The sequence below is a fragment of the Triticum dicoccoides genome, chromosome 4B (assembly GCF_002162155.2).
Source record: "Triticum dicoccoides isolate Atlit2015 ecotype Zavitan chromosome 4B, WEW_v2.0, whole genome shotgun sequence".
Taxonomy (NCBI): domain Eukaryota; kingdom Viridiplantae; phylum Streptophyta; class Magnoliopsida; order Poales; family Poaceae; genus Triticum; species Triticum dicoccoides.
The window spans coordinates 421,678,205-421,701,925 of NC_041387.1; positions in this window are offsets into that span (position 1 = coordinate 421,678,205).

The following is a 23,721-nucleotide window of genomic DNA, read 5'->3' on the forward strand; positions in this document are numbered from 1 at the left end:
GGGGGCGGAGCGCTGCTCTCTTTCAGCTTCGGGAAGAAGGGGGGAGCGGCGAAGATTTGTGAAGTTGGAGTAATGACCGGCGAGATGGGCTAACTGCCCCTATTTCCCCTGCTTATAAAGAGGGAGGGGGCGGATGTTTCGTCCTTCCGAATAAAGAAACCACCCACGATCTCTCCCACGACGCCGCATTCGACGCGTGCCGTTGGGGGAGGGCGCGGTGGATACGGAGTAAGATACGGCGTAACCCAGGCCGCGCGTGCCCGTGCCCTGTTTTGGGCTTGGCCCAACAGCGCTCGGCACCGTGTGTGGCCCAGGCCCGGGGCTCCTGTCGGTGTACTAGAGTAGGGGTACCCTAGTATCCCGAACTTGTGCACGGGCAGTCACAGCACCCCACGGCAAGGCTTGCCAGGTGACCGCCAAGGTCCTCCGTGGTTCCTTTGGAGCCATTCAAGAACAAAGTATTTAAGCCAAAGAGACAAGGCCCCGGCAAGAGGAGCTTGCCGGGAAGGCCAACCAAGGCATTTCAAGGAACTTGCCGTGACGCGCCGCGCGTCCCGGCAAGGCCCGGTGGGCGACAAGCTTCCGGGCGCGACAAGACAACGGCCGCGGCAAGGCGCTTGCCGCGGCAGGCTACCACTCTGTACCCACGCTCCAGCACATCCACCAACGTGTCACCTTGGGGTCTTTCCAGGCGCGCGTGGCAAGAGTCTGCGCAGCCAGCGGTGCGAGGTGGCAAGCGACGCTGACAAGGTTACCATCGTGGCGAATGGTGGCGTCCCTGACGGTCCTTTTCTGCACTGTTTGGGCGACACAGACGGGCATTCAATGCCTTTGTCCCCTGCCGTCAGGGTTAGGTAGGATACACTGTTCAGGTTGTTGTACCAACCGCAACTCCTTTTACATTTTTGCCCTTGTCTACATTGCCACCTGTCGGAGACCCCTTTAGCATATAAAAGGAGGCCCATGCGCAACGTAGAGGGGGGTTCAGTTCGAAACCAGAAAACACTCACGCTCGGTCTCGTGGATACTGTAGCACTTAGCGCACCCGAGCACGAACTCAATACAATCAGACAAGCAGCAGTAGGAGTATTATCTCTCCGGAGAGCTCCGAAGCTGGGTAAACTGCTCGTGTGCTTCGCCTCGATCCGCTCTTCGTGCAATCTCCGCCCCCCGCCGAACCGAAAGGGGCTCGGTCCGCCGGTCCCCATAGGTGTTCGTGGATCAGCTTCCCCGACAATCTTTATCAAGTTTTACCCTAACTGTCATTGTAAGTCCATGTTGCGTTGTCAATATGACATCCATGGAGTCATCAACAAAGTAAAGCCCAAGATTTCCTTCTACTCGTGTTCTTGCAAAGCAAGCGATGTACTCCTTGAAATGAAAATTAAGATCGTTACTTAGATATATTGAAATGATAGAGCAACATGCAAATATGGGAGTAATTGAGAGATCAGAACAATATATAGTTGAAAGCAAAGAACAAAAATATATTATTAAAAATAGATAATGTAACAAAGATTTCATGCAAATATGAGAGTAATTGAATAAACAATACATCATTAATTTGCCTAATTTAGAAAAAAAATGTCTTCGATGTCTAGGCCGCATGTGGCACCGTACCTTTTATCCAAATGTAGCAATATACGGTATATGTTCATAAATTTGGGCCATGCCGATCGTGGTAGGCTGAGATTGAACATACCAAGCGCTCCAATGCAACGTGTTCCAATTTGGCATTTGTTGGGCTCATTTACCATATTTAGGCGATTATGTGCATTTTCTAGGCATTAATACAAATAATTCAAATTCAAACAATCGATGCACGAAAAAGTGCAGAAAAATGGCCTGCAAAACCATATTCATGGTATTTAGTAAATTCTCATGCCATTTATAAGGAATGGGCAGAGATCTCAAGGATATGTGTGGTAAAAGTCAAGCACAAACATGTCGTTTATTGATTTTTCAACTATAGAAAAATGAAATGCATGCTTGAAAAACATGAATCCTGGCATGGTGGCATTGTATGTCCTCACCATGCCCTGATAAAAATTTGAGAAGGTTTGGCTTATGTCATCATGCACACTCTTCATAAATGTAACCATCACCGAAGAAGTTTCATGGTTTCGAGAGGGAAATCACCAAGATTGAAGGGGAATCCAAATTTCTTTCGTCCTTTGTCCTTGAGTTTTTTTCTACGATGAACATACACCCAACAATGCAGCATGTTCAAATTTGGCACTTTTTCGAGCTCATTTACCATATTTAGGTGATTATGAGCATTCTATAGACATTTAGCGCAGATAAATCCAATCCAGCTACAGCTGCATGGGTGTGATGAGAGGGACGTGGATTGCCATTTGATCGCGGTGCATTCTATGGTGCACAGCGCAATCTGCGTGGCTGGGGTTCTAACCAATCATAACGCAACACACAATAGGGTGAGTGCACACTATTTCCAAAGGCGGAGGAGATGAACCATGAGCGATAATGAATGACCAAGATTGTATGGGAAGCCAAATTGCCTTCATCCTTTCTCCTTGAGCTCTAAAAAAACACCGTGCTATATGGCTGTCCGGCCACTCTGACCCAAAGCTCTCTCCAAGCGTCATTCATGGCATCACACCACACAGTAATTAGTAAGGAAGCAATGACATCCCGCCGCACTGAGTTCCTTATTGCCCGTGACCGCACACATGGTAAGGAAGCGATGGCATCCCACCACGCCGAGTTCATTGTCACCAGCGGTCGCACAACTACGTGGGTGGGTTATAAAGTTACCATGGCCGAATAGGCAGTGGATCAAGAGGCGGCCAAAGCCGCACAGAAGGAGCAGAAAAGGCAGAAAGTAGTCAAGAAAAGAGAGTCCCGCCGCCGCAAGAAATAAGAGGCCGCACTCCATGCCGAGGAGAGCTTGGCAGAGATCCAAGCACGGTGGGCTGGCAACAACAATGCTGGGAAGGAGAACAATAGTGTCTGGCCAGCATGCCTTGATGCCTCCACCTGCCAGGATCGCGGCGGTAGCTACCGTGACGCTGATGAGAGCTGTGTAGAGATCCAAGCACAGTGGGCTACCACCGACAAGGCTAGGAAGGAGAACAATTACACTTGGCGAGCATGTCAAAAGTAGTTAGTGTGTGTGTCAAATAATTATGAGCATCTACAAGTACTACTTACTAGTTTTAGAGCAAATTACTAGTATCTAGTAATTTAAGTTGGCACTATCTATTATTAACGTACATTGTCGATAAGCACATCCTTTTAGGGCTTTTAGCGTTGCTTAGCATGTGTTCACCGAAGTTTTGTAGCCGTGTCGCCGCCCTGAATCCTCTCAAAACGTCCGCCCACAACCCCCCGAAGCCACCGGAGACGAGCTGGTCGTAGCTGGTTTTTGTCCCACCTCGTCGTGCGAGTTAGCTACACACCGGCTTAAATAGCCACGCCGGCGGATGGCAGCAAGCTTCTCTTTTTTTGCATAGGATCAATTCTGGCTGTGTGAGCGAGGCAGGTTGACAGTTTATTGCATTTCAGAAACCGATGACTGTTCATCGAGTGTCACCTTTGCCCCGTTCATGTACATTGAATAACCCTTCTATAATGAAAGAGATTTTAAATTTACAGGTGTGGCTGTAGATGCTGATACATAAAAGAATTATTAGGAGATCACAAAACACATGGTTTCTGTGGCGTACGAGTGTTTTTTTTGCGTTAATGATCTATAAGTTAGTTACCTATGCGATGAAAAGCGTACCATTGACCGATTTAATCAAGTACATGTTTAGATATTTTGGGGGATGGGATCTGCCAATTTTTTCTTTTCTCACACACGAGTATTTTATGCACTTCGTCTGTGTTGTGTTCCCCCCACCCAAGTTTCATATGTTCCAGCGAAATTTTCATTAGGCGCGCGATATCAGAATTTATTCCTCCCACCACATCCCCATCCATCACATTTTGACAGTATCTCCCCACCCTGCCACCCTCCCTGCAGCTTAAACCGCCACCGCTGGAACCAAAACTTAAACCACATCTATAGTCTGCCCGAGCATCATCAATCTAGTCAGGTAACCCATCGATCTCTATCATGGCCCCAACCTGATTGCTTAAATGGTGCCTGCGGAACATCCTCATGCCTCCAAATCCCCACCACCCCTACTCCAGAGCATCGCCGTGCAAGCCCAACCACATATCACATGGAGGCCGGGGAGCTGATGGTGGTCAATGGGGTGATGGCCGATGTGCGTGTCGACCCGGAGGAACATCTCGCCTCTGTCGCTACCGACTTGGGGTGGGCTCTGGCTCAAATGAAGTGCCCTAGCGACTAACCCCAGGACTTAGCAAGTATGATCTGACCAGCTCAATCTTACTAATAGCAGTTGCAATGGTATGTTTTGTACAGTTGATGTATTAAGCATGTTGGTGCCTTGTTTATTTTAGTATTGCGCATTGTGTGATGTTCAAGTATGAACTGTCCAGCTTAATTTCACCAATACCAGCTACAAACTTACAATACATGACTCAGGATGTTGTTAAGACTATTGTAATAAACAGTTGTATCCATTTTTTAATATGTCCCTTTGCTACCGTGCTACTCTCTGCAATGAATATATCACTAGAGATGTTGTCCTCTTATTTCCATTTGCTATTTTTGTTGGATGCTAACATTGTCGTACTTAAGATGCCTTTCCGTGTACTTACACAGGGCCATAACGGGCAGTGTTGTTGTTTGCCAATGAGGTTAGCTACACCCCATGTCTTATAGTATTTTATATCATTTGTGCAATTGCAGTTTAGCTTCTAACATTTAATTGCTTCTTGTAGGTACACATGTTAGTGGCACTGATCCACGCTTCAACCCAGAGGAACACCTCGCCTCTGCCGCTGACTTGGGGCGGGCTTTGGCAAAGATGAAGTGCCCCAGCAACTATCCCTGAGGACTTACCAAGTATGATCTTACTAGTTCAATCTTACCAATGCCAGTTGCAATGGATATGTTTTGTATGGTTGATGTATTAAGCATGTTGAAGCAAACATGCCTAACACGTCTTAGCTATTTCCTCTACCTTTTTATAGACAACTGGGTCATTCTCTGCTCTGGCAGCACTTGCCTTGCGATGTTTAACTCTGTCAATTGCATTTTTATCAGTACTAGTTTCAATGGCTATACAAGGTTGCCTGTAGTTAAACGTGCATTTTTATTTTTAGTACTGCACACTGTGTGATGTTCAAGTATGAACTGTCCAGCTCAATTTCACCAATACCAGCTACAAACTTACAATACATGACTTAGGATGTTGTTAAGCCTGTTGTAATTAACAGTTGTATCCATTTTTTAAATCTGTCCCTTTGCTACCGTGCTACTCTCCGCAATGAAGATATCACTAGAGATGTTGTCATTTTATTTCCATTTGCTATTTTTGGTGGATGCTAACCCTGTTGTAGTTAACATGCCTTTCCATGTACTTACATAGGGCCATAACGGGCGATGTTGTTGTTTGCCATCGAGGTTAGCTGCTTCCCATGTCTTATAGTATTTTACATCATTTGTGCAATTGCAGTTTAGCTTCTAACATTTACTTGCTTCTTGCACTACAAAAAAACAACTTTCGTGATGATATGTGTTTGTCATAGTAGGTCACGTTTTTTGTCATGCATGTACATCCATGACGATTTTATGATAGAATCAAGATAGTCATACTTGTGCTGTCGTAGAAGTGTTCCATGACAATACCAAAATTATCATAACGGAAGTGTCCGCTTCCATAATGATAAATGCCGCGTCATGGAAGTACTTTCATCAAGGGTAACAGACACATGGCATTCACCGTAACGGGTCACCGTTAAGCTATCGGGTCAGGTTTTGGATCCGATAACTCGCTAACAGCCATGACCAATGGCGATTTTCCACGTGTAAAATTCTCATTGGCCGACGGAACCACGTGTCAGCTCTGCGCTGGCACAGATGTCACTCATCCAATGGGCGATATGTGCCTATGATATGTTGACACGTGGACCGGCCCAAAAGTGGCCCCTAAAGATTAAATGGGCCAGCCCAACTAAAGGCCCATAAGATTTTGCAGACCATAATGGGTCGCCCCAGCTAAAGGCCCACAAGATTTTGCAGACACTAATGGGCCGGCCCGTTAATAGGCTGCCATGTTTTGGGCCAAATGCTGGCCCATATTTGATCTGGTGCATTAACAGTGTGCCACGTTCTGGGCCTAATAAGGGCCCATATGATCCGGCCCGTTAATAGCCTACCACGTTCTGGGCCATATTATGGCCCATATCAGATCTGGCCCTTTAAGAGCCTTTCATTCTTTGGGCTAAATTATGGCCCATATCAGATTCAGTCCGTCAACTAGACGCTGTGCTTTTGGGTCCACTTGAGGCCCGGTTAGGATTTCTGTTTGCTAAAGGCACATTTAATAATACGACTTGATATTAGTTTCGGACTATTAAAGGCCCGTTTATTGGCATGTTAAAAGCCGGTCATATAGCTGGGCCTAATAATGGTCCGCTTTGCATCCACCTACTCACAGCCTATAATCTGATTGGGCCAAACAAGGACCGAGAATTTTTTTTGCCCTATTAACGACCCGTGATGTGATTGGCACAATCATGGGCCGGGGTCTATTTCGGCCTGCTGTCGGCCCGTGAGCTATTCGGCACATTTCAGGCCCAAGCTACTTTTCAGCCTACTAAAATCCCATTGAATTTTCTTGCCAACCTAGGGCCTGCGGTTTACTCAGCCTATTAAAGGCCCGAAACTACTAGTGGGCTAGTTTACATTTAGGCTTGTTAATGGACCAAAATGACTGGGCCCATGATGCGGCTCGTATATAGTGATTTGCATGCCGGCCCGATTATGTACCTTAATTTTATGTTTTGGCCCATTTACTTTTCATAGAGCGAAGACAGGATATATATACAGTAAAATAACTACAACATTGTGAATAAGAAAATACCTAGACTATACAATAAAGAAATTATGACATATTACATCCACTGGGCATCAAAGTTTGCCACCAGTGATAATAAAGCACAAGCAGACAACAAATTACATACACTGGGCATCAAATTGCCACCAGTGCAAATAAACACACCGACAAAATAATATACAAAACCGACATCACTTCAATAGAGTTCAAGAAAGTTTAGCCCTGCTCGGGAGCTGCAGCGCAAGCAGTCGAGCAAGCTGATGAGACTGCGCTTGTTTGACACTTATATCCTCCTCACTCTGAAAGAGAAACAAGCATACAGATGACAGGTTTTGCACATATAAGTATTAGTGCTGCCAATTCATCACATTTCTTATTGGTGAATAAAGAGACACAGTTAAAATAGCATTAACACAATATGGTATTGTTCCAGTTAAGACATGGCAGGAAATAACATTGTTAAGGAGTTGGCAGCTTCACGACACCACTGGATTACACATCAAGAACACAAGCATACATGCGGTGCTAAAGAACACATAAGTATCAATGGTTAATGTGCTGTTAATTTATCCCTTTTCAGATTGGCAAATAAAGAGACAGTTTAAATAATAGTAGAATAATATGATATTGTTCATAGTTAAGACATTGCAGAACATGACACTATGCTGTAGTGGGTAGTTTCACCACACCACTGGATTACGGATCAAGAACATAAGCACACATGCAATGCAAAAGAAGATCACTTGTTCTGTATAGTTCAATTTACATGGTATGAAGAAGGAACTTGGTTGTACAACTGAAAACTTAAATTGAGAAGGACAAACTTTTGTTTATGAACTTCATAATAAATTTTAAACATGCAATTTGATGCAAACTCCAAAATAAACAGTTGTTGCAGTCATGCCTAACCAAATATACAAAACAAAGTTCGAAGGCTTGAGAAGGACAAACTTACATTAGTGGTGAATACCGTCTCTATAAAGCCCTTGTCCATGCTGATGGGGGGGATTTAAGAAGTTTACCATAGAATCTTCTTCATAAGCATTGCCTTTATTCTACATTTTGTTAGGAGTACAATTGTGATAATATAATAAAAAATGGAGAATATTTAAGATAAGATGAAGGATGCTACATAACCAACTAGCTATAAATGTAAACACAGCGATACAGGCAAAAGGTACTGCCAAGAGCAATGCAGAGCTAAACCTCTTCAGTACCATTGGTTTTATCCAATCTTATGGTAGTAAGAGTAAATATAGATTTGATGTGTACAAAATGGAGGGCAAAGGAAAATAAGCTGCAGAGTGATGATACATGAACAACTAGCTGTCAATATAAGTACACTAATAAAGGACATCAGGTACTTATAAGAACAATGCAGAGCTAAACGTCTTCATCGGCATTGGGTATATTCTACATTAATGTAACCATTAATACATATCTGTTAATTTGGAGAGAACAATTGATAAGCAAGCTATCATGCATACTGCTGTCACATAATGAACCAGGTATGAATGCAAGTACAGTGATACAGGACAACAAGTACTAACAAGAGCAAAGCAGCGGGCAACATATTTGCGATATCATGTCGTCCTTTTCAAACCGAAATTCTTCTTCGAGCTGATTTCCAGCAAAAGAGGACCATAAGGCACATGCGGAAAAGTAGAAGTTCAAATTGTCATGTGATATCATAGACAGTACCTCATCCTGGGAACGAGATCGGTGCATAACAAGGTTTTTCCATTCAATGTCTTCTAAATTTAGCACATGAGACTTCACCGGAAATTCATTTATAGACTTGCCATCAAAGTGTGTTTTCCTCAGGTAACACTGATACTATTGCAATGCTTCCTTGAAAAGCGCAAGCAAGCTTTGCCTATCATGACTATCCAGATTGATCCTCGCCTACTTACAACAATGTAATGTAAATCATTGATGTGTTCAATCAGCAGAAAACAGGAAAATAATCACCATGAATAATAGCACTTACATGTAAGTGGAACAAGAAGATGTGAAAATGGTGTTTGTCTTCACTATAATCTTCCCATGATGAGAATATATGCATGTAGTTCCTAACAACATTGAAAGCATTGTCTTTTAAACTGGGAATAATTGGAATGGGTTTCCAGTCTGTAGGAATTGGCCATCTCTGCAGTTGGGATAGGTCTTCGGACGGTGGACTTGCTATACTTTTTGCTGGAGTGGGATTTTTCCATGGTACGACTAGTGCTATGGCAACTGAAATCGGCATACCATTTGCTGGAGTGCAGGGCCTATGTGTTGAGGCTAGTGATGTGGCTAGTGAATTATGGTAACAATCTGCTGGAGTCGGTCCTACATTTTGTGTCACTAGTTGTAGAGCCAATATAAGTGGGGTGCTATCTGATTTCTCCGGCACCACCATGTTTTTCAAGGACTTTGCTGGTGCTCCTTCAGGTTCGGCAATCACCCTCTTCCTTTTTGATGTCTGATGCACAAGAACAACATTTGAGTGGAAAACATGGTATGATGATAGATGGAATATGTATTGATAATGGATGGGCATGGCATCTTGACATATATGATGAGTAAACTAAGAAGATGGTGGTGAAATAAAGTAGAAGAAATGCAAGACGCCTTATGCAAGATACGTGAAATCAATAAAACCTTGCCAAATTTGAACAGACACCTTGATGGGTGAACATGATAGGCCATCTACCTTTGACTCCTCGAGGTCAGAATAGTCATTAGGATCATATTCTGAACAAGAATCTGTAGGTGGCGAGGGTATGAGTTTCACTGCGTCCATAATGGAACTCAATGCCTTGGTGCCAAGTTTGTTAGTTATTGCAATGTTCCACGATATTCTTCTGATGCACGCATTCTCATATTCATTGTGATTACATACAATATCTGAGAAGCATGAAAAAATAAATAGTAGTGAGATTATCTTTGTAATGTAGAGGATATTCTAATATTATAGGGGCTCCCTATAAACCCTTGTGTGCTATCACTGGATTCTGATGTGAGAGCCCATGTGTGATGTAATATGGTGTGTGCATTAACATAATCTGGCACAAGTAACAAAAAATAGGCTCCTTGTTGGGAGCTCCAGAAGTAAGGATAGTTGGCAGATGATAGGTTCATAATATACTGTATAGAAAGTTTATTGCCAAACCATGATAACAAGAGCACACAACAACTAGGCAGATTGTAGTGTACATAAAAGGGGTACACCATAACCAGCATATATAAATCGGGAAAGTGGAACTAGCTAAAAAATATGGTGTTGTATTGCCGCTACTAATTGAAAGCCTATCGATCATGTACAGGCCAGCTCTACCAGCTGTTGACTGCAGATGTCCCTGCTCCCCTTCCTGACAAAGAACATATTGTACGTACTAAATACAGAATAAAAAAAGAGGAACATGTTAAAGAATAGAAGAGGAAGCATATTCTTGAGATTCCAGTTCTTTCTATACAATGTTGGTTGCCCACTCATGATGAATCACAGCGCCCAAAGAAAGGCAATTCCATGCTGTCTCTCTATATGTGGCCACATGCATTTGGAAAATCAAGTGGGAGCATTAGCTGACCAATTAAATGTGTGTTCGTTAACTAATATCAATATCATATCACAGTTCATATTTGAAGAAGTAAGCTTTGGAGTTATGATTGGTGTGTTGTTTAGCTTCAAGAGTGGACTGCTGCTGGTGCAACACAAAGCGCTGCTAATTCTTGAGCTTGTGTTGGTTTTTCCCTTGAAGAGGTAAGGGTGATGTAGCAAAGTAGAGATAAGTATTTCCCTCAGTTAGATAACCAAGGTATCAATCTAGTAGGGTACAAGCAAGTCCCCAATCGATGCACCTGCACAAAGAATCAAACACTTGCACCCAACGCGATAAAGGGGTTGTCAATCCCTTCACAGTCAATTGCAAAGGTGAGATCTGATAGAGATAGATAGGAATAAAAAGGTAACTACATATTTTTGGGTCTTTTGGTTTATAGATCTGAAAATAAATGATTGCAAAATAGTAGATCAGAAACAAGTATGCTGGAAAATAGACCTGGGGGCCATAGGTTTCACTAGAGGCTTCTCTCATGAAGGCAAATAATACGGTGGGTGAACAAATTACTGTCGAGTAATTGATAGAAATGCCAAAGTTATGACGATATCCAAGGCAATGATTATGAAATATAGGCATCACGTTCGTGCCAAGTAGACCGACTCCTGCCTGCATCTACTACTATTACTCCACACATCAACCGCTATCCAGCATGCATCTAGAGTATTAAGTTCATAAAGAACGGAGTAACGCCTTAAGTAAGATGACATGATGTGGAAGAATTAACTCAAGCAATATGATGAAAACCCCATCTTTTTATCCTCGATGGCAACAATTCAATACGTGTCTCGCTACCCCTACTTTGTCACTGGGTGAAATCATGCAAGATTGAACCCAAAGCTAAGCACCTCTCTCGTTGCAAGAAAAACCAATCTAGTTGTCCAAACCAAACCGATAATTCAAAGAGAAATACAAAGATACCAAATCATGCATATAAGAATTCAAAGAAGATTCAAATAATATTCATTGAAAAGCTGATCATAAATCCACAATTCACTGGATCTCGGCAAACACACCCCAAAAGAATATTACATCAAATAGATCTCCAAGAACATCGAGGAGAACATGGTATTGAAAATCAAAGAAAGAGAATAAGCCATCTAGCTACTAGCTATGGACCCGTACGTCTGAGGTAAACTACTCACGCTTCATCGGTAGGGCAATTGGGTTGATGTAGAAGCCCTCCGTGATTGAATCCCCCTCCGACAGAGTACCGGAAAAGGCCTCCAAATGGGATCTAATGAGGTCAGAGACCTGTAGTGGTGGAAAAGTATTTTCATGGACACTTCTGAGGTTCTGGAATATATGTGAATATAAAGGATGAAGAGGTAGGTAAGGGGATCCTCGAGGGGGCCACAAGGCAGGGGGCGCCCCCCTAGGGCACGCCCTCCACCCTTCCTGCCGTCTCCTGGCTCTCCTGGCTTGGACTCGAAGTCCTCTGGGTGTCTTCGGGTCCAAGAAAAATCATAGTGAAGTTTTATTCCGTTTGGACTCTGTTTGTTATTCCTTTTCTACAAAACTGAAAAATGAGGAAAAAAATAGAAACTGGCATTGGGCTCTAGGTTAATAAGTTAGTCCCAAAAATAATATAAAATATCATAATAATGCATATAAAACATTCAAAACAGATAATATAATAGCATAGAACAATCATAAATTATAGATACGTTGGAGACATATCAAGCACCTACACAGATCATAGTGTAGATATAACGGGAAAACCATAAGCATCACAAGTAAAATTAGGAAAGTGGAACTTGCTGGAAAATATGGGCTACTATTGCCGGTACGGCTAGAAAGGCTTCGGATACCAGCTCTCTTCAACTGAAGGTGTGGTACTATTAATATAAGTGTAACTCTCAAAGACGACACAACTCCCCGCATTTCCTTGCTAATCTTATGGGATTCAAGTGGGCAAGCCACTACAAATCCTATTCCTATGTCTACAAAATCCCACGAATCAAAGAGGCCCGAAGGGTTGAAAGTGTCCATCACAACTGATCGAATTGACCTGTACACTGCAAATGTCCCTGCTCCTCTTCATTACAAGGAACATACTGTACTACTATTATACTCCCTCCGTTCCAAAATATAAGTCTTTGTAGAGATTTCCACTATGGATCATATACAGATGTATATAGATACATTTTAGAGTGTAGATTCACTCATTTTGCTCCATATGTAGTCCATGGTGGAATCTATAAAAAGACTTGTATTTAGGAACGGAGAGAGTACTTATTAAAGAAGAACAGAAGAGGAACACGCTAAAGAAGAGCAAGCAGATTTAGGATAATAAAATGTTTGTTGCGTAGTGCCCACGCATGATGAACCATAGTGCATTAAGAATGAAACTCCCTGCTGTCTCTCTATATGTGGTGCACGTGATTTTTGAAAGTAAAGTAGGAATATTAGCTGACCAATTAAACGTTATCTTTTTAGTAATGTCAGCATCATACCAGATTCGTATTTGAGCAACAAGTTTGGAATTATGAGTGGCACATTGTTTAGCTTGATTGACTGAGGAGCAGTGCTAAGCAGCTACGATGATGGTACTGAATATAAAGGAATCTCTGCATGCAAGTCGCATGACTTCGTCATTTGGGTCAGTCAACCTTTTAGGCGGTTGAATGAAGATCCTACATCTACTAACCCTTCTTCTTCCTCTTCTCTGATTCTTCCCATACAAAACACCACACAGGCCGCCGGCCGAACCACCGACCCCGACCCCCCGCCCTCCCTTGAACCTCCCCCACCACCTGTGTTCCGCCCCCACCCCCGCCCCCGCCCGCGTCGAGTTTTTTCATCCGGCGAGGCCCCACCGCCGCTAGGCCACCGCCCCCCACAACCACCGTTCCCACCCGAGCCTCTTCCTTCCCTCCGGTGAACTCCGGTGAGCTCTCAAAAATCGATTGACCCAACTTTGAAATTTAGTCTACTACCATTTAACTAGTGTGGAATATGAAATGGGAAAACAATAAGCATTGCGAGTATTGTGTTGGGCATGCCATGGTGGATCTGGAGGTGCAAACTGGACAAAGGCAACTTCGCAACCAATGTTTGCTTTCAAATAACAAGTAAGATCCTAAGTGATGGACAAACAATCACAGTAAAGCAGTGGCGATCTATTTTCTTGTTGCGATAAATAAGTTGAGAAGATATGAAAGAGTACCGCCTCTGGTGTGGCGCCGTGTATGCATCTACTGAGAATTTGACGGTGTTGTTGTAATAATGGCTATTGGTGGCATGGAAGCAGATCTAGGAGGGCAGATGGTGGTGGCGGGGGAAATATCCCCGTGCGGTGGACGATGGCGGGGATGAAACGAGAGTAAGGGATGAAAGGATCCTGGTCCAAAGCCATGGATGAGAGAGGTCGATCTCTTGTAATGGACGACGGTGTCGGGGTATCAGCTCTGGTATGGTGGAAGAGGATGGCTGTGAATGGGGTGACGGGTGGAGGAGGCTGGGGTGGAGAGGGTGTTTTGGCGCCCACGGAGCACGAATGGGGAAATGGAGGGAGAGAGGTAGGGGGGAACCAACTTATCCCCCATTTTAAATTTCAGACATCAAAGGAATATTGTGCTGCTGGGGATAGGACGGTAATCTCACATACACCGAATATTTGCCAACGGAGCTTTCTGCCGAGAAGAGTTTCTTTTGGCGCCCACCGTGTATGAATCCGGGTGAGGGGTGATTTTGGCCATGGAGACATTGTGTTTTGGCACCCACCTTGTATGAATCCGGGTGAGAGGCGGTCATGTCACGTTTAAGTGAAATTACAAACCTGCCCCTATCAAGACCTATTGAAATCGAGCCGACAAGTGATGCATGTCAGGGATAGGCAGTAATTTCTATCTCCCATATTTTGGTTTCAGGCGGTTACTGCGAGTTTCGCCGCTTCGTTCAAATTTTTGAGAAAAAGCTTGCACATTTACCGAGCCAACTCAATTCCAATCCGGTTTGTATTCCTTTTTTTCTGTGCAGGATCCATTTTTGATTCGAATAAAATTTTATATACATCATTTTTATATATACTTTCAAAAGCACAACAAAGAATTCGTCTCCTTTGTATATATAATATGATTTACAAATACAATGATCTCAAAATTATAAGGTTGAATTCGAAAAATTTAAACCACATTATGTTCTACTCAAATGTATGGATCAGTAATATCTAGATATTAAATAACATAGAAGCGCACGAATTCATATGAGTATGCATGTTTGATAGATCAATTTTGGTTCGAGTATGAATTACATGTATCATCATCTCGAATTCAAATATTTGAATCCCTTTTATGTTGACATTTTCTGTACACGCAACTAAATATTTGAATCTCCTTTCACTCCCATCTCTCTCACATGTTCCTTCATGTAGCTATCACTCTCTTTTCTCCATCTCACCCGCACGCTCACTACATGTTTCTCCCTTTTTCACAAACATGGTCTCTCATCGTCTCCCTCGAGAAGTGTCAGACTCTCCCTATCATTATACATTACACGGATTTCATTATCTCTCACGTCTCTATCGTCCTCTGGTATGACTAGGTACCTAAGCTTTCTTTTTCACCGCCACACGCACACTCTCACTCGTCTTTCACTCTGTCTTTCTCTCTAGGGTTCTCTCACGCACACTATATCTTTCTATATATGTCTCCTACCACCAAAATTACTCTCTCTTGCACACACAACGTTTGTTGGGGTCTCCTTTCCGTCTTCATCTCGGTTATAAAAATGACATTATTCATTTGTTTACCAATCAGACAAACTCTCCCACTCTCTCTCACACACACACACAACTCCTGCTTCCACTCCCCCTCCTGACTACCGTATCTCTCTCTCTCACACACACACACACAAAACTCTCGCTTTCGCACCCCTTACTCGTATTTCTCTCACAAACATTGATTGGTCAGCCTCCAGATAGGTTTATCCATCCGCACACTCTTGCTTCCACTAACACATACATGTCTCTCTCGTGCTCCTTGTATCTATGTAGATTTTTTGTCCCTTCTTGAGACACGCCCTCTCGATCGTGCACACACACACCATCGCCTCATTTTATGGTGATACCTCTCGCACACACACTCTTTGTGTCTTTGTCACACACGCACTCTGTCCTCCACAACGCTCCCTCTCTCTCTCTCACACACACACACACACCACCCACACACACATGGGCTTTTTGCAACAATATACCACATCTCGAATCTTCAAACCAACCACATTCCTCCCTTATCCCATCAAAACCACCAAAGGAACATATTTTGAGTGAAACATAACATATTTTTAGTGATATACATATTTCAAAACAAGACTCTTTTCTATCAAATCGGTGAATATGCATTAATCTACTTTGAATGCGTTGCAATGTAGTGGCACATTGCTAGTTATTACTATATATTTTTTTGGACATCAGGCAAACGGTGGAGTACATATACGAAGAGAATAGGCTCATGCATGCAGTCAGTCTCTCGCTGTCTCGCACACATGAGAGTTACGTAAAGCACCGTAAACAAATAAACCTTACTTGCACGATTGCTGCATGCGCGTGTACCGAGTACATGGTGGAGCGCACCTTTGTAGGAATAGCTAGTTCGCGTGATAATTTAATCCATAGGAATTGATGGTCGGGGACCACAGGTGAATGACCTGGAGAGGGTGGCTTGCCAGCCGCCACTGATCGAATTGCCACGTTTAAAAATTCATTTTTAGGGGGGGGTAAGATTCCGATTTTTAGTGGCGTGTTATACATTTTTTTAGAATGATTGGTATGGAGCGAAAAATGGAATTGATCACTACTACCTCCGTCATGGTTTAGTAGCCCCCGTCATATTTTGGGTCAAAGTTTGTCCATGAATTTAACTTGCAAAATGTAAATGCAAAAAGATATTATCTTATCTCTAATCTTTATCTCTTCTCTTCTCTTATCTTCCCTCTTCTCTCTCTCTTTTCTCTCTTATTTAAGAAACTAAGTTGGTGGTGATGGTGTGCCTGTCATCCTGCAATATAGACCGTCTGATCTATATCTGACGGATAGAAATCAAACTATGGCAATTTTGCAAAAAGATACCCACACATCTCTCTACATTTGCATATAAGGCCTTCCCTCATTCATCCTTACCTCCCACAACCTCATTGTTGAACAATTTGGCATGGTGGCCGCTGCTGGCGTCGTCCATCCACATGCCTCCGCTCAGTCCGACCACCTACCACCACCACACCCCACTCCTCCTCACATTATATCTCTTCTTTCTCGTCTCCCCCACTCCACTCAGTCTTAGGTGTTGGGACACGTATGACACCATCGACGTACTTGCGGAGGTCAGTGTCGGAGAGGATTTGCATGAGCGGTGTACGCACTGAGCTATGTAAACCTGCAGATTTTGTTAGTTTTTTACACATGAGATTACTCCCGCATGGGTCAATCACAATAGATATTTTGTAAAATAAATGCATCTTGGTGTTTTGTGCAATGCACGGGCATCTTGCTATTAGTAGTACCAAAACAAAAAAGGACCATAGGGAGTAATTGCTCTCACACGGTTCTAGAGCGGACGTGACCTCTCACTGGCGCAGGCATTGAACCGGTGCGCTAGCCAAGAGAGCCCCACTCACAGCATGCCAGGCTGAACACGCCTCCTCGCCGCATTCAACGGGCTTCAGACTGCCCCACTTACCTCCATTGAATCCGTGCATGTGCCGGCAACACGCGTCCTTCCGTGAGTCGGTTGGTTCCTCTCGTCGGCCCGCTATTTAAACAAGGCCAGACGCCTGGCAAGAACCGCACCACACCTCCGCTCCCCATATCCTCCTTGCACCATTTTCTTCACTCTCCATGGCATCCGGCGAGCACGAAGACGAGTTCTCTGGCATAAAAGCCGGCTGGGTGCCCCGACGAGCCAGGAAACTTGCTGCTCCACCTCCCTCCCCGTCCCATGCCATCAATGCCATGGGCGAGGCTACAGGCGGGCAAGCAGAGGACCAAGGATGTACCTAAATTTTAGTGGAAGTCTACAATATTATACATGAGTCCTACTCCACCCTTGTAGAAAATGCACCTTTTCCATCATTGCTCTTAGAAGTAATTTGTGTTTTGGCTCTGAAATAAATGTTGTTTGGAGAAGTATTGTTGTTGGTAGTAAGAACTAGAGGTTTTTCTTTATTTCTATTCTCACATTTTTTTCTTTGAAGTGAATCATGGCTGTGGACATTACCTATGAATGTGAAGATATCTGTGAACATGAGTTTGATCTGAAAGTTGAACTTGTAATGTTGGGCTTGCGTGTGAACTATATCATGTCCAATGGTTCGTCTGTGATTGTTTGGAAAGTAATGGATGTTATTACATGACCCGGAATATATATATTTTGTGCCACATCTCGGCATCAGACTTACATAGATCTCATTCGATGCACGAACATCACAATAGGCAAGTTGTCTGGATAAACACTTGAACCTAGTTGTCATGAATGAAAATTTGTATTGACAACAGTTTTAGATAGCAGGAGACGCCTAGCCTGCTCTGCCTCTGCTAGCTTATTTGTGGCTTCTTCCATCTCTTCTTTGGCTTGGGTGAAGAGAGCATCTGATTACTCTTTTCACTTCTTCAGGAACTCAGCTACATTCTCAAGGGCTGCTACACGCTTTATTTCAGCCTTTACTAGAGCCACGGGGACACGAACAGTTGAATACTCCACCTGGCTTGTGTGTAATCCAGCACCATCTGGGAATTTGCACCTTGTGTCAAATCCAGCATTATTAGGGAACGATCATCTTGTGTGTAATCCAGCCAAATTTTGGAAACATGATCTCGAGGTTGACCATAGTTCCCTCCTCAAAGGAACTGCATCTTGACATGAAGTTGCTTCTTTTTTTTAGATCAGTAGTCAGAGCTACCCAGATCCATTAAGTAGAAGCCAGATAAACAGGACTCGGAGAAGTGAATTCAAAAGGAGAAATATAAAAATATACTCCAAGGTGAGAACACCCACTTCCTACATCAAGCTAAAAACAAAAAGCATTAAGACGATTAAGACTCTTCTTATTACACATCAAAGAACACGAGGCTAAGAGAAATAGAAACTACAACATATACACATCGAAGAACACGAGACTAAGAAATAAAAAATCCAGCATAGGGGTGCACTAAGCCAAGGGTTGCTGCAGCAAAACAATCGGCAACCAGATGATCTCCAGGGAAATTGCTTACCTTGCCCATTATTGTTTAATAATCTGCCACACTGCTGGATTGCATGGAAAAAACTCTAGCCAAGCAGACAACATGGTTTGACCCTGTTTCGCCTCGGGGCTTGCCCAGGGCATGGCCTGGTCCGGTGTTCACAACTGCTGCCAGACACATACCATGTCAAAGCAAAAAAAACTAAGATCAAAATAGGGGACTCCCTATGATTTCATTAACGAAACCATCAAGGACACACAAAACATCCACCACTGCTAGTCAGGTTCTCAATGTCAAAGTAATTGAAATGTTGTTACTTACCAAAGCTCCTTTTACAGGTTCGGTGCAGCTCCTCTTTAACTTGCGACATTCCTTGAAGATGTCCCCAGTATCCCGTGTTTGGTCTTATTCCTCCTCTTCATGTTCGCATTCGTAGTTTTAAATCTCAACATGGCAAGAAAAATATAGTAATACTCATGCATCTTGTGGGCAACATTAAAGCACGCATCTGTCGTGTTAGAGCATCTCCAATAGGCGAGCAACATGTGGCGCGCTAAAAAAGTGTTTATAGCGCCGGAATAGCCAGTTTTTGCATGCTGCGGAGTGCTGGCTCCAGCGGCCGCTGCAAAAAATTGCACGCGCATGCTGCTCCAGCAGACGCGCTATATTGTTTTCTCCTTTCTACTATGACTCGATACGCATTTGACTCCGAGTCGATACTGGCATAGATAGTTCTTAGCATAGATATAGCATAGATAGATAAAAAAATAGATAGTTCAACTCCTCCTCCTCGTCCTCCTCCTCCTCTGACTCTGCCTCGGTGATGTCCTCCTCCAACGTCTCAATGAAGGTGTCAAGATACCAATCATCATCAGAGTCCCAGGGCGACGCTGCTCCTAGCTTAGTGTTGAATTGAGCGTCCGCCTTCCACGTACGCCTGTCCTCACGATAGGCGGCTCGCTCCTCCCTCCTCTTCTCCCTCTCCGCCCTCCTTTGCGCGTAGAACTCGTGCTCGTTGATGATTTCCTACAGGAAGTGTTGGCGCCATAGAGCCATGGCTTCCTCATCCATCTCGGCGATGCCGAGACAGTGCTCCCATCTCCGGTTGTCGCGACGATCCTCGTCGGTGATAAGCCGCGGGGGAGGCGCGAGCTCCTACGCCTGCTCCCGCGTTGGCACGTTGGGGAAGTTCATGTCCCTACGAGGCCGCTAGAGGCGCCACGCTTCTGCATCGTACGCGCTGGCGGCCTCGTGGGCGGCATCGAAAGTGCCGAGGCCAAGGCGCATCTCGCCGAACCGGATCTTGGCGGAGAAGGCATAGGAGGGACGCGTGCGGACGCCGCGGTAGCCCCAAGTTTCCCGGCGGTGCGATGGCATGGTGGCACGACGGCGGTGAGGCAAGAAAGAGCAATGATAGAGCAGTGGCAAGGCACAGAGCAGTGGGAGGGCGCGGGAGGGCGTTGGATTTTATAAAGCGCGTCGGACATCACGCGCCAAAACTAGTGTCCCTGCCACACTACTAGTTGCAGATGAAGAACCTACCCAAGCACAACGCAATACAGGAGTGATGCACAATTACAAGGTGATATTCTGTTGGACAATGCAATCTATAACCAATTACTTTTACCGGCACAATAACAACCTGGAAATTTGAAGGGTAGGTATGAACAAAATCGGAACTAAACATGTACTGCTAAGAGATTCAATATATACATTACCAATCAAGGAGGAGTACAATGGTCACGGCGGCGTCTGTGCATCATGGTTGGCAATGGAAGTCAGTTCATTGTCCATGACAATGGTGCTTCTATGCTTGGCGTCGGCTTCCGGGAAGCAGATCCGAGACCGTGGAAGATGGTGCCTGGGAAGGCTCCGTGTACGATGATGATGGTGGACCGGCTCCAGTGCGGCGTACAACGTCGTTGATGAGGCAGATGCGCTGCGGTGGACGAGTGCACCGATGAAGGGGAGGAGCACAAAGGTTGTGGTGCCGTGGAGATGTCTATTTTGTGGTGGGGATAGAAAATTGGGAGTATTCAGGTGTACTACTCTGGGTGCCGGTGTGGGGTTGGTTGAGTAGGGTGAACCTGAAGTTACCAAAACAGCCCCCTACCCACCAGCATCCGTAGGCCTGTTATGAAGGGTATGATGGTAACTTCGCACTACTCGAATTTGGGTCGCAGGAGATTTTCCCGCCGACCTAAAAAAATTGTAACACTTTACTCCCCGTCTGGTGTGTTGGGTGATTGGGCTAAGCAACTAGCGAGTAGTACTAGTAACTACTAGCACTCCCCGTTTTTATTAACTCTTCCTATTAGGTTTGGCTGAAGTCAAACTTCCTAAACTTTGACCAAGTTTATTGAAAGATATAAACATTTACCATAACAAATATATATGATGTGAAAGTACATTCAATAATGAATCTAATGGTATCTATTTGTTATTGTATATGTTAATATTTTTTGTTATAAACTTTGTGACAGTTTACAAAACTTGACTTTGACCAATGCTAATACGCAGACTTAAATAACAACGAAGGGAGTACACATTTGTTTTCTTAGTTTGTAGTGGAATTAATCATTTGTTGTAATCATGAAATAAATATATTAAGCTACTGACTTCGAATGTAATGATTTATACAATTCAATAGTTAGAATCATTGTTGAATTCCAAGATGTATACCAAATCTATAGTACTTCACAATATGCTCAAACTAACATAATCCCAATCAAATGAAAATATAAATGTATTTCATAGTTATTACTTTGCAGGATGCAACAAAACCAACCATAACTCTACATGATCAATTATAAAGAACATTTTGAACACATCCCAATGTGTGAATGAAACATGTAGAGAGAGCTTGTGAAGATGGAGCAATGGCGGGAGAGAGATGTGTCTGTTGAACACACAAGATATACATCCCATGTAGGAAAGAGAAATAGGGCGGGAAAGATTGTATGTATGTGGGCGAGAGAGTAGGAGAGAAACCTCATGAGAGAGAGAGAGAGAGAGAGGGAGGGAGGGAGGGAGGGAGGGAGAGGAGGAAGTTAGGTCTGTGAGAAGATGGAGATATGTAATATACATGAGATGCGTGTGCACCCGGATTTTGTACATGTGCAAGAAGAGGAGACAATGGGTTTGATGAGAGAGCTGGAAAAACATGGATGAGAGGGGAAGGATCTTGTGGGTTGAGGGGTTCATAATTTTGTGTGGGAGAGAGAGGGAGAAGGAGTCAGTCAGCCGTCATCACATCATCCTGCTTCCAAATGGCCCCGCATTCTCTAGTGCACTCTGGTCGCCGTGTTTAATCTCCTTGATGCCCTCTTTGAAGATTGAGGTGGTGTGCATGTTGGGGTGCAAAGAAGAACAAGCAAGAGTGGTCGCCATATAACCTTGGATGGGGATGAATTGTGTGCTCGGGGGAGGGGGCGTGTGTGTGTGTGTGTGTGCGTGTTCGTGTGCGTGTCCGTGTGCGTCATATATTGAGAGAAATCAAACCTATGGAGAGAATGTGTCACTGGTACAGTGATGTGCTATACAAATGGTTTTTAACCCCTTTCCGCGACGGCACTTGGAACCGTCGCCAAGTGAGTGTGGGCAATAAGGGGGTCCTTCCCACACGACCCAGAAACCGTCGGGGATAGGCCCTCCTGGCACACAAGCTGGCTCGTGTGCGATCGAACGAGGCATTGAAACCCAATTGTTTCCATTTGTATGTACATCCCACAGGGTGAATCCCAAAAAAACATTTCCTGTTGTATATATATCACACAGTTTTTTGTGTGGAAACGTTTGTGCAAGGTGGCCTGGCGCAAACAGTTCTCTGCCGGAAGCCGTGTGTGATTGTTAGTTGATCAAACACACCTACTTTCTAGAAACCATGCGTGTTGTCTGAGTTCATCGCCCATGGTGCCATCCGAGTAACCGTCTGCATTAGAAAACCCCAATAAGCAGGGTAATTAGCCTATTATTGATAATCCATGTACTAATCAAATTAATATTTCTTATAAAAACACACCAGATATTTCATATATGTATAACAGCAACCAGTATTTCATAATCGAATTACATCAGATAGCTTCGGCACTCAGTTCCGCCATTACGCAACAGCGCCAAGTTTCACATGGAACATCAAAAACCTTTGGATGGTAGCATCATACACGGTAAATAGACAGATGAATCTCATCTTGGAAATTGCAGAAGCGGAAGGCAAATGTTGAGCCTTCAGTGATGTTGAGTGTCCTTGCAACTTTAGGCTAGTGGCTATGGATAATTGCCCGCCCAACCTTCAGCCTCTTCAGCAAAACTTCAATATTGTATCGTGGGTGTTGAATGCAGGTGGTTTGAGAGGTAATCATCGGTGAACTGCTTTGAAAAGTACTGAAAACAAAGATACGCAAACAAGGTAAAAGAGTTAGTACCATCCTATAGTTGGCTGATGGCGCAAGTTGTAAAAACAAGGTAAAAGAGTTAGTACCATCCTATAGTTGAGTGATGTCTTCTTCATTGTGCAAACAAAGATCTTGTTGTTATTCTTCGCAAGTTTCTTCATCCTAACAATCTTTTTGAGTTTCTTAACTTGACTGATATTCATGGACATCTCATTTCCCCATATGCAAAATGGGTCGAACAATGGGTCTAAGCCTCTGATAGTAAGACCTACATGTGCAAGACCAAATTGTAAGAAACCTAAATATTAGAATGATTCCTTCAACTGCACAGTAATGTGCTATTAGCCAAAGGACCATGCTTGAACAAACCTCGATGGTAAACTGCAGTGTCTCCCATTGTTTCCCTACAACACACATAAGGAAGATCTTGATCAAGTTAACTGAGAGTTGTCATACTATCAGTAGAATATGTATTGAGTACAACCAAATTCGATTTATTTCACATGCGTAACAATACAAAATTGTACCCAGAACAAATGAAAATCAAATTGCAGGACTGAACCAAACAGTTAAATGGACATAAGACCAAATGAACCAAAATAGTA